This window comes from Triticum dicoccoides, chromosome 7A (genome assembly GCF_002162155.2).
Source record: "Triticum dicoccoides isolate Atlit2015 ecotype Zavitan chromosome 7A, WEW_v2.0, whole genome shotgun sequence".
Classification (NCBI taxonomy): Eukaryota; Viridiplantae; Streptophyta; class Magnoliopsida; order Poales; family Poaceae; genus Triticum; species Triticum dicoccoides.
In genome coordinates, this window is record NC_041392.1 from 712,725,738 (window position 1) to 712,740,875 (window position 15,138).

General features: G+C 52.2%; 1 pseudogene; it reads left to right on the top strand.

Moving 5' to 3' along the window:
• The first annotated feature begins 2,982 nt into the window (after positions 1–2,982).
• On the top strand, positions 2,983–7,546 carry LOC119328454 (annotated as a pseudogene).
• The last annotated feature ends 7,592 nt before the right edge of the window (positions 7,547–15,138 follow it).

Genomic DNA, 15,138 nt, shown 5'->3' on the forward strand with positions numbered 1-15,138 from the left:
GCTCATGCTTGCCTTGGGCATCATCCAGATCTCCACTTCGCCGTTTTCGGTGCCGTTCCTCCTCGTCCGCAAGTCGGACGGCACGTGGCGCTTCTGCATCGACTACCGCGCCCTTAACGCCCAGACACTGAAGGAAAAGTTTTCTATTCCGGTCGTCGACGAGCTCCTAGACGAGCTACATGGGCCGTGCTTCTTCACCAAGCTCAACCTCCGTTCGGGCTACCACCAGGTGCGGATGCACCCGGACGATGTCGCCAAGACGGCATTTCGGACTCATCACGGCCACTTCGAGTTCTTGGTGATGCCTTTTGGCCTCTCCAACGCCCCGACGACCTTCCAGGCCTTGATGAATGATGTCCTCCGCCCCTACTTGTGTCGGTTTGTGCTCGTTTTCTTTGATGACATTCTTATCTACAACGCCTCGTGGGCGGAGCACCTTCAGCACGTCGCCATCGTCTTCAACGAGCTTCGAGCGCACCATCTTCATCTTAAGCGCTCGAAGTGCTCGTTCGGCATGCCTTCAGTCGCCTACCTCGGCCATGGCATCTCGGCCGAGGGTGTTGCTATGGACGCCGACAAGGTGGCGGCCGTCGCGGCCTAGCCGACACCGCACTCACCGCGAGCTCTCCGCGGCTTCTTGGGCCTCGCGGAGTACTACCGGAAATTTATCCGGGAGTTCGGCCTCATCGCGTCCCCGCACACGCGCTTGCTGCGACGCGACGCCTTCGCCTAGGATGCGGAGGCAACGGGGGCGTTCGAGGCCCTCAAGGGAGCCCTCGCGACGGGTCCCATCCTCCAGATGCCCGACTTCGACCGGCCGCTCGTGGTGCACTACGACGCCTCCGGTGTGGGGTTCGGCGTCGTACTTCATCAGGGAGACGGGCCCCTCGCGTTCTTCAGCAGGCCTTTCACCGCGCGCCATCATAAGCTCGCGGTCTATGAGAGGGATCTCATTGGCTTGGTGCAGGCCGTGCGCCACTGACAGCCATATCTTTGGGGACGGTCGTTCCAGATACACACGGATCACTACAGCCTCAATTTCTTATTGGACCAGAGGTTGTCTACCGTACCGCGGCACCAGTGGATCAGCAAGCTCTTTGGCTTCGACTTGACCATCAAGTATCGTCTGGGCCGCCATAACACCGTGGCCGACGCCTTGTCTCGCCGTGACGCCGACCACGACGTAGACGTCGGCGACTCTGACGGGCGCCTCTCTACATCCACTCAGGGCCCTCCTTCGCCCTCTTTGGCGCCATCCGCAGGGCCATTGCGGACGCGCCGGACGCTCAGCTCCTTCGACAGTGCCTTGATGCCGGCAACCTGGAGGAGCCGTGGCGTTTGGCGGATGGCTTGCTCCTGCATGGGCGCCGTCTCTTCGTGCCAGATCACTGCGACCTCAGTCACCAGGTTCTGCTGCTGGCACACTCAGCCAGCCACGAGGGTGTGCAAAAGACCCTCCACCGTCTCCGCGCTGATTTCTACATCCCCGGCGATCAGGTCCTGGTCCGGGACTAGGTGCGGTCTTGTGTTACATGCCAGCGTAACAAGACGGAGACGCTGCGGCCGGCTGGTCTGCTATAGCCCTTGGAGGTGCCTTCTGAGGTCTGGGCTGATATCTCCATGGACTTCATCGAGGGCCTCCCCAAGGTGCGGCAAGTCCGTCATCCTCATGGTGGTCGACCGCTTCTCCAAGTACGCGCACTTCATCGCGCCCGGCCATCCCTACACTGCCGCCTCCGTGGCCCGGGCCTTCTTCGACAACATCGTCCGCCTCGACAGGTTTCCCTCTTCGATCGTCAGCGACCGGGACCCGGTGTTCACATGGCATGTCTGGCGCGATCTCTTTCAGATGGCGGGCTTGAAACTCCGCCTTAGCACGACCTTCCATCCTCAGACGGACAGCCAATCCGAGGTGGTCAACAAGGTGATTGGCATGTATTTGCGTTGCGTCACATGTGATCGTCCTCGTGCTTGGGTGGAATGGCTCGCCTGGACGGAGTATTGCTACTAAATCTCTTATCACTCCGCCCTGCACGCCATGCCGTTCGAGCTGTTCTATGGCCGACCGCCCCCGCCCATCCCGCCGGTTGACCCGGAGACGGCTCGGACGGAGGCGGCGGGCGACCTTCCTCGCAGCCGGGACCAGATGCTTGTGGAGGTGCGGCAACGCCTCATTTAGGCCCAGCAGCTGGCCAAGCACTACTATGACGGCCACCATCGCGAGGTAGAGTTCGCGGTGGGCGATTGGGTGTGGCTGCGCCTTCTTCACCGCTCTACTCTACGCAGCCCCTTGACCCGCGCGTGAAGCGCAAGCTGGGCCCTCGCTATGCCGGGCCATTTTCCGTGCTGGAGCGCATCGGAAAGGTGGCCTACCGCCTTCAGCTTCCGGCCGGTGCTCGCATCCATGACGTCTTCCATGTGGGGCTACTGAAGCCCTTCCGTGGGGAGCCGTCGGTGCTTCCTCCGACCTCCGACGGACGCGTGCTTCCCGGGCCAGCGAAGGTGTTGTAGGCCCAGCTGCATCGCGGGGTGTGGTACTTGTTGATCCAGTGGGACGGCCTTCCGAAGGAGGACACCAAGTGGGAGCAGCGTGACGAGTTCCGCCAACACTATCCAGACTTCCAGCTCGAGGACGAGCTGTTTGCGCAGGCGGGGAGAGATGTTATGACCGGCACAACTTATAGCCGGAGGAGGCCCAATGGGCGCGTTTAGTTAGGGGCTTAGCCTAAGTTATCTTATTTTTATTAGCATCGAGATTATATAAGCAGCTGTAAGACCCTCTTTTGGAAATTAAGCAATAAGACATATTCTATTGCCCGGCTCCTCAACCCTAACCTAGCCGCCGCCTCCTCCATCGCCACCGCCTCTCCTCCCGCGCGAGACGGCGCCTGCACGCCGGCCACCGCGGTCAAGACCTCGCCCGCATTCCGGCCTAGACCCGGTAGGGCCCTAGCTCCTACCAGTATGGATGGTTTCAGATCAGCTGTCAACTCCGAGGACGAGTGGCCGTCCAAGTACTCCAAGTTTTTCGTTGAGGTCAGGAGGCCAAGCACAATGTGCAGATTCTTTTAGGTTTTGTTTCGATGCGGAATTATCGGTGGTTATGTGTTGCTTTTGTGACCGTGCTTGAAGAGACTCCTGAACTTATGATATTATTAGTTCCTAAGTTGAAAGCTAAATAGGATCCCGGCTCTTGTCGTATCTTTCTTGGTGAATTGTAGGATCGCTGTGATTGTGATAAGCAGGAATTGTCCTATTCCAGTAGCACAGAGCGAGCTTAATGAACACACTGTCAGCCGCACAAACAAACTACTCACTTAATAAAATCCCGGATCAGTGAATTTTAGGATCCGGGGAATGGCAGCAAATCGGATATGGAGGTCCTGGCTCACTCGCCCGGACTATAGTTAGCACCTTGAGGCCCGGGGAGTGGCTAGCACAAATAAGTTCCATGATATCAACGAATTAAGCAGTTACCTCCCTATGATAAAACAAAGTATCTCATCGATAGGTAGCTAGGCCTAGAATTTTCCTACTGGTTAGTCTGTCCTCAATGTGGCTAGGAAGGAGCTCCATGGCTTGGATCTATTGTTGATGTGTTTAAGCTAATTAAATTTTAAGCCATGGCACACTGGCCAGGACTAGAGTTAGCTCCTGAGGGCCTCATGGAGTTGCAGGTAAAAAAAGGTCTGTGATATATCAATGGATAACAGCCAACTCCCTTGTAATAAAACAGTATCTCATCAATTGTTGGCCAGGTCTGGAATTTCCCCACTAGTTAGTCCGTCCTGAAGATTTCTGGGAAGGAGCTCCACGGCTTGGAGTTATTATTGATGTCTCTAACCTGTTAACACTGGGAGCCAAGGCTCATCTGAAGTTGATTTTGAACTTTGATGTGCCTAACCTTTTAAAATTTACGCATTTTACAGCTTGATGATGGCTTGGAGTTTTCCTTCACTGATAAGAGGCGCTTTGCAAGAGTTCGGTTATTTGATTATGTATGTGCAAGTTTCTTTGTAAATTATCTAGAGATACTTGTCCTTTAAATTTTGTACAAGTTCGCTCACTCAATTGTTGTTGGCATCCTGAAACTGTACCTCCAATTTCTGAGCTAGGTCCGGATGCTCTCTTTGAGCCGATGTCCGTTGACAATTTTGTGGACTCACTGACCAAGAAGAAGATTGGAATAAAAGCTCTTTTACACTATCAGGTGATTTTTTTTGAGGGAAACAGCAGGACTCTGCTGCGTATTTTTATTATTTTTAAAAAATATATAGTACAAAGAATAAGGTCTGAAAAAATAAAAAATAATTATACATCGAAGATACAAACAAAACTAAGGAAAGAAAGAAGAGACGGTAAACAACAAATACAACAGCAGCATAGCAAGTTATCTAAAGGATTTGATCCAAGCCTCAAATCCACTGTATTCCTTCCTCTTGACTCTGTAGATGATCCATTTGAATTCTTCTTTTAGCTTCTTTCTGCATCTGTATATGCTTGGCTGAATGTGTTGGAATATGTGATCATTCCTAGTTGTCCAGATTGCCCAGCAGGTTAGGATGATGATCTCCATCGCATATGGTACACTCAGCAATTGCTTTAGGTTGCTAATTTCCTCCTGAATGCCTGTATGTGCTGGCTGCCAGTTGGTGCAAATGTAGCTCCAGCATAATTGTGCAAATTGACAATCAAAGAAAAGGTGATCTCCAGCATACTATCAGGTGATCGCTATCGAACCGATTGCAATTCTTGCCTCTACATTCTATAATAATATTTTCCGATGATATACAGAATTAACTCGTACTATTTTCTTATGATACCATACCATACCTGACATCTTGCCTTTTTTAATGAGCAGAGCTTCATACAAGGCATTGGTAATTGGATTGCACACGAGGTGCTTTACCAGGTACTGGTACAAAAATGTGTGAGGCTTGCACCAAGTGCAGCACTTGAACTCTGAATTTGTTATGGGAATGTACGGGTCCTAGACTTCTGTCAGATTAGATTTGGCACCGCGACTCTGGGGCAACCCTAGCGCTGCCACCGCGGTTCCCCCTCCCCCTCCCTCCTGCTAGAGGGGCGCTCGGCGTTGGCACGCGACCCCGATGGAGGTGGTGGTGGGGATCTGACGCTTCCTCCTCTGATGGAGGGCTACGGCCCCGGTCGGTGGCGCGCGGCCTCCCACGACTATGTGGGCAGCGTGGAGGTCGCGGTCGACGGCGCAGCGGTGGCTCATCGCAGTTCGCCGAGCACCATGGTAGAGCTTTGGTGCCGGCCCGATCTGCTCCGATCCGTGCCGGCATTGGTCCCTGGTGGCAGCGTTCGTCGTCCCATGGTGCCAGATGGCCGGATCTGGCGTTTGGGTGTGGTTCCGGGGGAAACCCCTAGCCGGCGCGGTGGCCCCCCAAAGTCGACGTCTTTGGCGCCAATCCCCTCCTTGGAGGCTTTGGGGGTGGACCCTCCCCCTCCCGCCTCCTCACTGAGCTCCATCGAAAGCTGGTTCTCCCTTGGTCTGGGCGTCGACAGCATCTCGGTGGCGTGCTCCTTCTTGAAGGCGGCGGTCGGGATTTGCTCTTAGTGGTGGAGCAGTCGGTGTCTCGGTTCCGAAGCATGACGGCCTGGTTTTCCTGCTACATCCTGCTCGGCCTTGCCCATGCGTTGTGATGCTTCTTCTGTCTTCTTCATGGTTGCGCGCCTTCGTCCGACAGCTCACGTCCCGTGCTCCGTGCTACCTCTGCCGACTTTGGTTCTCGTCTGGTTGGTCTTCCGTTGCTTGTGGGTCAAAGATGTCTGCTTCTCCTATGGCGCTCGGTCACCTTGAGCTGGGCTATGTGGCAGCCACTCTGCTGGGCGCTAGTGCGGCACCCGTCGAGCCTGGGTGAAAGTGTAGTGGCCCTTTGCAATGGTGGAGACAGCTCAAGTGTTGCCCAAGTATGACCGTGGATGTAGCCGGCGCTCAATACTTGCATGGCGTGTCCCTCCTCCCGAGCACTTAGTTGGCTACTTGGTGTAGGCGTAGTGCTGGTCGTTGGTAACGGTGCTCTGCTGTTGCCATTGTGCTGTTTTGCCTAGCACCTTGTATCTTCTTTCCGCTTTGCTTTGCATTCACCCCCTTTGTAATGTGGTGCCCTTGTAATCCTGGCCGGTTGATGGCTTTGTTAATTCAAAGACAGGCTAGGTTCGAGCTCTCCTCGGGTTCAGCCGGCGCCTTTTCTCTAAAAAATGTACGGGTCCTAGGACCAATGGTTGGACAGTCGCACTTGATTGTTGAGGCCTGATTGTACAAGATGGGAAAGGACTAGGAATTTATTTTGTTATTCTTCGCTTATCTCCAACTAATATTCAAAAGGTATTAATAGCCATGCCAGGGACCTGTAGCAATCTGATCTTATCCCTCACAATTTTGCCTAATTAACACACCTAATAGATAAAGCTGCTACTGTTCAATAGATAGAACTGCTGCATCTTCTGCACTTGTGTTTCAGTGCTGCTTGGTCGTAACAGAGTTCATGTTATTCTTTGTAATCGAAAACCCATCCATTGCAGATTGCTTCAAGCCTAACAAGGGAGAGTTGTGAAGCAATACACCAAAGCAGCCAAGAGGTTACTCTAACTTTTTATTGTTTTGAGTAACTGTACTTTACTGTACTACTGTATTTACCTTGCAGAATTGTTGTGTCTTGACCCAAGAAATTATTAGGTTGTGAAATATGCTGTTGATGTTGATGCTGATTGTGATCCCTTTCCTGTGGAATGGTTGTTTCATCACCGCTGGGGCAAGAAGCCTGGTGAAGTCGATGGCGAGTTTCTAAAAAAAACGGGGTAGTCTTGAACAACGTCTCAGCCGTTATTTGAGAAAAAATGGTCACCACCGGAACTCATCGTAGTTTTGCATTTCGTATGATGAACTGTGACAATTATGTTGGATTTATCGGAATTTCAGTAATTATTTGGTCCAGTTTGTTGTCCTTTGGTCCTCGTTAGATTTATCCAATTTCTGGTTATTGCAGGAAAGAACATTGAATTCATAACAGCTGGTGGCAGGTTGAGCAACAGTACTTCACTACCATGCCTTCTACCATCCTAAATCTATCTAACCCTCTGATTTGTTCTCTCTCTATTAGACTACAGCCTATATATGTGCCACAACTACAGAAGCTGTCTGGGACCCAATCTAACAAAAAGGTAGTGGCTAGCCCAGGGCAAGTGAGTGAGGATGGTGATGCCAAGGAAGCAAGGGTAGAAGGAGAAGATGATGACAATTTGAAGCCAAGAAAGAGGGTGGCAACATTCCGGGCTGTCAGGGGACAGCAAAACAAGGATACCATAAGTGCCCCCTCCAAAAAAAAAAACAAGGAAAATCTGGTGGCTAGAAGAAACCAAGCATTAAACATGGCGGCAAAGATGATGTCGAGACTATGGAACCAAACAAAACTGTTGCCGATAGCAATGATGAGCATGATTTGGACGGGCCAACTGCACCGTATCAGGCCGAGGTACAGGAAATTTGTCCAAGAATAAATTGAAAACTACCAAATGATTCATCTGGAAGAAGATGAAAGAAATTCAGTGTATGTTGGTTCAACGTTGTCAAACGTCAATTTAGTGTATAGTATGTTGGTTATGTGTTTTACACCATATTACATTCCAGTGGGAATGAAACCATTTGAAATCTTCGGAATTTCATAACCTTGTGTCGATTTCCTGAACTGCAGAAATTAATATCATATTACCGTATGAACAGAAAATGCATCTGTCTGAACTTTCCATCGATGTTTACTATGAAATCCAAATGGTCAGATTCTCCTCTTGAGTTAGGCCATAAATGTGTTGAAAAAATTGGACAGTCTTCATTATAGTTTTTTGTGATATTTGATATGTGATGTTGTATCAAATATGAAAATGTTCCAAACAAAATACACTAGAACTGGTCCTATCTAAAGAATATGGTTACCCTTCCTTCTCTACAAAATCACCATCAAAACCAATGCTCTTTTTTTTTAAGAAGAACGACACCCAAGGGTATCTTAAATCTGATAATTATTGAGAAAAACAATAACGAGTACAATGGAAAGACAATTGGATGCTTCACAACCATAAAAAGTTACATTTAAAATCATACTACCCTTCTTCCTCCAATTGTACGCCACACACCAGAGATTAAAAATTGCACTGAACCAACGGTAAATGAAAGGGACACATGCAAGTGCTCTCGCCATACCAGGCTTTAAAAACCATAATAGCCACTCCTCATTCAAGACGAGATCTAGAACTCGTTGAAGAAACATTGGTTTGGAGCATCACCTCATGCACTACAATCTTGCAATCCATCACCACCGGACCATAGAATGGGAGAAAACCAAACCACCTAGCAGAACAATATGGAAGAAGAGGTCGAAGTTGTTGCACCAATAGCCAGCAAAACTGCACTCATTGATAGAAACACCAACTGTCAAGATTCGAAGACAACCAACAAATCTAATGATACAAACTCTCACATACCCTTCGCCGGTTTTTGATCAAGCATCATCGAGTAGGGAGAGGACAAAGAGTCCTTATTCCACATGCCAACGCCACCATCACCTTGCCAATGACGTCTGGGAAATAAAACCTAAAGAAAAGAAAAATGAAACATGCAGGGTCCCCACTCTTCTTGCCGCCGACGAGACCGCTGGACAGGGGAGATGAGGGGGACCAAGGGGGCGTCGTGTAAGACAATAGACTTTGGGGGGAACCGGCACAACCCTCTAGGGGTGGCCTATCACATATATATATATATATATATATATATATATATATATATATATATATATATATATATATATATATAATGAGGTGATATACAACGTTACAATATACACATGTAAATACAGTCTAACACCCTCCCTCAATCTTAGCCACTTTCTAATGAATCTAGAAGGGTAAGATTGCGCCTGCAAGTCTCAAACTGTGGCAAAGGCAATGGCTTGGTGAAGATGTCAGCAAGTTGATCCTTGGAAGAAATAAACTTGATCTGTAGTTGCTTCTGAGAGACACGTTCACGCACAAAGTGATAGTCAACTTCAATGTGTTTCGTTCGTGCATGGAATACCGGATTTGCAGAAAGGTATGTAGCACCGATGTTATCACACCAAAGAACAGGAGGCTGTGATTGGGGTATACTTAACTCCTGAAGCAAGGACTGTACCCAGATAATCTCTGATGTGGCATTGGCCACAGCCTTATACTCAGCCTCAGTACTGCTACGCGAGACAGTAGCCTGTTTCCGAGCACTCCAGGCAATCAGGTTAGAGCCAAAGAAGACAGCATAACCTCCCGTGGATCGCCTGTCATCCGGATTGCCAGCCCAGTCTGCATCAGAATATGCTGAAAGACAACCAGAGTCAGACGGCCGAATATGCAAACCATGAGCCACCGTGAAACGAATATAGCGCAAAATCCGCTTAACAGCAGACCAATGAGTGTCACGGGGTGACTGCAGATACTGGCAGACTCGGTTAACAGCATAGGAAATGTCTGGTCGCGTGATCGTCAAGTACTGGAGCCCACCAACAATACTCCGGTACTCGGTCGCATCAGAAGAAGAAAGAAGCACACCATCAACAGCATTGAGCTTATCAGTGGTAGACATGGGTGTAGTCGTCGGTTTGCACTTAAGCATCCCAGCTCGCTGCAACAAATCCAGAGAGTACTTCTTCTGCGTCATAACAAGGCCAGCAGCACGAGAAGTAACCTCCACACCAAGAAAGTAATGAAGCTTCCCAAGGTCCTTGACCGCAAAATCAGCACCAAGTGAGCGAACAAGCGCAGTAGCAGCCGACTGAGAGGAACTGACCAAAATGATATCATCTACATAGACCAACAAGTACATAGTAACCTCAGGCCTTTGAAGAAGAAACAATGAGGAGTCAGCAGTTGATGATGCAAAACCATGAGCACGAAGAGCCATTGCAAGACGAGCATGTCAAGCACGAGGAGCCTGCTTCAGACCATAAATTGCCTTGGACAGACGATAGAGATGATCAGGGCGATCCGGATCAGAGAAACCCGGAGGCTGGCGCATGTAAACCTCCTCCGCCAAGACACCATGAAGAAAAGCATTTTGAACATCAAGCCGACGAAGAAACCAACCTCGAGTAACAGCTAGAGAGAGAAGAAGTCTGATGGTAGTAGGCTTGACCACTGGACTGAAGGTGTCTTCATAGTCAAGTCCAAAACGCTGTCGAAATCCACGAGCAACCAGACGAGCCTTATAGCGCTCAATGGACCCATCAGAATGCCTCTTCACTTTGAAAACCCATTTGGAATCAATGACATTTACCCGTGATTGTGGAGGAACAAGAGTCCATGTCTGATTGCGAAGAAGCGCTTGATACTCCTGCTCCATGGCCTCTCTCCAATGAGGAATGCGCATAGCAGCTTGATACGTGCGTGGCTCAGAGGATGGATCTGCGAGAGCAGCAGACATGCACGCCGCTAACCAAGCAACTGTGCCATCGTGACGTTGCTTAGGCTGAAAAATGCCACTCCGACTGCGCGTATGTGGACGTAGAGCAGCAGCAGGAGCCGGCGGAGGCGAAGGTGACGGAGACGTGACGGTCGCCGGAGATGCAGGAATCACCTCAGGCGAGCTCGAGACAGACGACTCCGGGCTGCATGGCGAAGACTGGCCCGACGACAGGGGCTCAGAGGCCATGGGCGAACCGAGGGTGGGCGAGGCCAGCTCCGGTAACACCGGCCCAGACGGCCTTGGCGAGGCGAGAGCAGGCGAGGCCGGCCCTGGTGAGAAGGGCCCAGACACCCTGGGCGAGGCAGGGGCGGGCGAGGCCAGGCCTGGTGATGACTGCCCCGACGCCCTGGGCGAGACGGGGACCGAGGAGGCCGGCCCAGTCGGCGGGGTTGCAGGGCGCGACGATGGCGAAGGCAGCCCAGAAGCCAGAGGTGACCGGGCCAGGACGTCGAGCGGCCGTGCATGAGCACGGAAACCGAGGCCATGCAGGGGCGCCATGTGCTCCTCATGCACAACAGAAGGTGCCGAGGATGAAGGCGATGGCGACGAAGAAGAAGATGGCACTTCCAGAATCTCCAAACGAGCCCCACGACCAGTGCCTGCACCATGGTTAGGCAACAATAGAGGAGAATATGCAACATCATCAAATTGGTCAGAAGCAACAGAGGATGAATGCATGACAGGTGGCTCGGTAGTGGACACAGGGAGTTTGGCAAAGGGAAAAACATGCTCATCAAACACAACATCCCGAGAGATGTAGACACGATTAGTGGGAACATGAAGACATTTGTATCCTTTATGAAGAGAGCTATAACCAAGAAAAACACACTTCTTGGAACGAAACTCGAGCTTACGCTTGTTATATGGACGAAGATGGGGCCAGCAAGCACACCCAAACACCTTGAGAAAGGTGTAGTCCGGTTGTTCATTAAGGAGAACTTCAATGGGAGTCTTCATATTCAAAACACGAGTGGGAGTACGATTGATGAGAAAACATGCAGTGGTGAAAGCATCACTCCAAAAACGAAACGGAACAGATGCATGGGCCAAAAGAGTCAGACCAGCTTCAACAATGTGACGATGCTTACGTTCTACTGAACCATTCTGCTGATGTGTATGTGGACATGCTAAACGGTGAGTGATCCCAAGCGACTGAAAGAAGGAGTTGAGGTTGCGATACTCGCCACCCCAGTCCGACTGAACATGAATAATTTTGTGCTTGAGAAGGCGTTCAACATGTTTTTGGAACTGAACAAAAATGTCAAACACATCAGATTTACGTTTGATAAGATAAAGCCAGGTAAAGCGGCTGTAAGCATCAACAAAACTGATATAATAATTATGACCACTAACAGAAGTCTGAGCAGGACCCCATACAGCTGAAAACACAAGTTCTAAAGGATGTTTCACCTCACGACTGGACTCCGAAAAAGGAAGTTGATGACTCTTCCCCTGCTGACAAGCATCACACACTGCTACATCTTTATTACTAGACACACTAGGAAGCTCATGACGACGCAAAACATGCCGGACAATAGGTGTGGCCGGGTGACCAAGACGAGCATGCCACTGTGACGGAGATACCCGAACTCCACTGAAGACGCGAGCGACGCCAGGATGCTCCAGACGATAGAGACCTTGGCAGAGCCGCCCACTAAGAAGAATGTCCCTCGTGCCCCGATCCTTAATAAAAAGATCAAAAGGATGAAATTCACAAAGCACATTATTATCACGAGTGAGTTTAGGAACTGAAAGAAGATTACGTGTCACAGATGGAACTCGAAGAACATTGCGAAGTTGAAGACTCCTATTGGCATGTCTAGTGAGAAGTGATGCTTGACCAATATGAGAGATGTGCATACCTGCTCCATTGGCGGTGTGGATCTTGTCGGAGCCATGGTAGGGTTCACGAGTGTGAAGCTTCCCCATCTCACTGGTCAGGTGCTCTGTCGCCCCAGAGTCCATGTACCAGTGGGGATCAATGGAGTAGGACTGAGTGTGTCCCTGTGGCTTTTGCGGCGGCGGACGATCAGCCACGGCGACCTGACGAGCAAAGTTGCGTGTATCCTTCCCGTCATTGCCAAGACCAAGAAAACCCCGCTGGAAGCGCTTGTGACACTTCGAGGCCCAGTGCCCATCGCGACCACAAAGCTGGCACACACGTGGACCGCCAGCCCCTGGTAGAGTCGCAGTAGGAGGAGGGGCCGAGGCGGGTGGTGGTGACTGCCCCGAAGAAGCCCTGGATGAAGCAAAGGAGCGACCACCCTTGGTGGCGGCGTTTGCCGAGAGGGCGTCGTTGCCCCTGGATTGGCGCGTCTCGACTCGTTGCTCAGTAAGCAGGAGGCGTGAAAAGACCTCGTGTGCTGGCATGGGCGTGGAGTTGCCCCTCTCATTGATGATCTCGACTAGGGCGTCATACTCCTCATCAAGACCATTGACAATAAACGAGTTGAACTCGGAGTCGGTGAGGGGCTGTCCAATGGAGGCCAGCGTGTCGGCGAGACTCTTGACTTTGTTGTAGAACTCAGTGGCGGTGGAGTCAAGCTTCTGACACTCCCCAAGTTGGCGACGGAGCCCAGATACACGAGCCTGCGACTGTGCCGCAAACGAGCGCTCAAGAATAGTCCATGCCTCGTGGGACGTCTTGGCGAAGACAACAAGCCCAGCAACGGCCGGAGAGAGCGACCCCTGGATGGAGGAGAGGTTCACCTGATCCTGCCCTGTCCAGACACGGTGAGCCGGATTATAGACCGGACCATGCACGCTGTCAACCAGCGCAGGAGGGCAAGGGAGAGAGCCGTCGACATAGCCAAGCAGGTAGTGACTCCCAAGAAGCGGAAGAACCTGCGCGCGCCAGAAGATGTAATTGTCCGACGACAACTTGATGGTGATGAGATGGCCGAAGTGAAACGGCGGCGGCGTCTGCGATCCCATCGAGGAGACTGGCTGAGGTGAGAACACCGTGGAGACAGTCGAAGGGGCAGCCGGCGCGGTGACAGAGGGCGCGATGGCCGCGGTTGACGCCGCGAAGCCTGCCAGCGCGACGTCCTCCGCCACCAGCGGCGCAGTGGCCGAGGGCGCGACAGCCGCGGTTGACGGGGCGGCGGTGGTGTGGGCCACAAGCGCCTGCCCGGGCGAAGTAGCAGCCGGCGGAAGCGCGAAGAGGGAGCCGACGCTCCGTGTCCCGATCGGCGCCTGAAGGGAGGCGGCATCCAGCGGCCTCGAGAGAAGTGCCGCGAGGGAGGCCGGCAGAAAACCGGTGGCGGTGGAGCCGGACGCAGCGGCGGACGTCATGGCAGTCGGGCGACGGCGGCGGCGGGCGCGGCGGCGGCGGCGGTGGCGGCGGCGGCGGTTTAGGGTTTTTAGGCGGAAGCGGACGTAACCTAGCGTGATACCATGTAAGACAATAGACTTTGGGGGGAACCGGCACAACCTCTAGGGGTGACCTATCATATATATATATATATAATGAGGTGATATACAACGTTACAATATACACATGTAAATACAGTCTAACACGTCGTGAAGGTGACCTATGACGGCGGCTGGGGTTTGTGGTCATAGGTGACCTATGACAGCCGCTTCAGCTGACTCCACATCCGCGATGTGTTCAAATTTCGCCATGGCAGCTGCTACTGTTGGCAATAAGCCATGCTCCAACGATGACGACCGGCGTCGGGTGCGGCATATGCGGTCTATGCAGGGCGTGGGCATAGGGATCAGTTGGTCCGGCTGTGTTGAGCGCGTACGAGTGCGTGCCATACGCGCGGCCGGGCTATACGGATCACAGTGTGGCGCGGTTGCGTGGTAGCTAGCTTTGCGTGTGATGTGCACATGCATAGAATTAGTTGTGTGCATGCATAGTTTGTTAGCCAGGCCGTGGGTTAGTGGCCCGTGTGGCGTTCTAGTTGGTTAGTGCGTGGGTGGCTCTGATGTGTGTGGCCGTGTGTTATTTAAGCAGCTGTTAGTTACCGTGAAGATGGTGTGGAGCCGAGTGTAGCAATGTAGCCATTGTAAAAAGAAAAGGATTGGGGCGTTTGTGCGCCCGTGGCGGCGTTCGTGCGCCGGCCCGGAATTTCTTATGTCCTGTGTCTTCTTCTACCTCTAGCCGAGAGTGAGAGAGGGCTGCGGTTCCAACATTTGATATCATGAGCTTGGTGTCTTGGACGTGCTTGCCGTGCCGGAGGCGTGGCAGCGATGGCGGCGCTCGCCGGCAGCTGCGCGACGGAGTTTCGGGCCGTGTGTCGGCCCATGGAGGTGGGCGGCGCGGTGGCTATCATGGCGCGTGGCGGAGGCGGCGGGCGGTGACGTCGTACGTGCGGTGAGCGCGGAGGCCGCCGAGGTGCTACGTGGTGGTGCGGCGGCGCAACACGGCGTGGCGGCGTGGAGGCACTGCATGGCGGCATGGAGGCCGCGGCGGTGCAGGGCAATAAGCCGCGGCGACGAGCAGGGCGCGACCGATGCGTGTTATGGGTGCACACTGGACGCGCCGGGCGCGTTGGGACCGTGAGCGCGCGTACGAGCATGCGGTTGACGTTGGGAGGAGGCGTATGTCGCCGTTGTGCTCGAGTCCGTGCTCGAGTTCGGCTACATCCTTCCGGCGTTTGTCGCTGGTGGCTGCC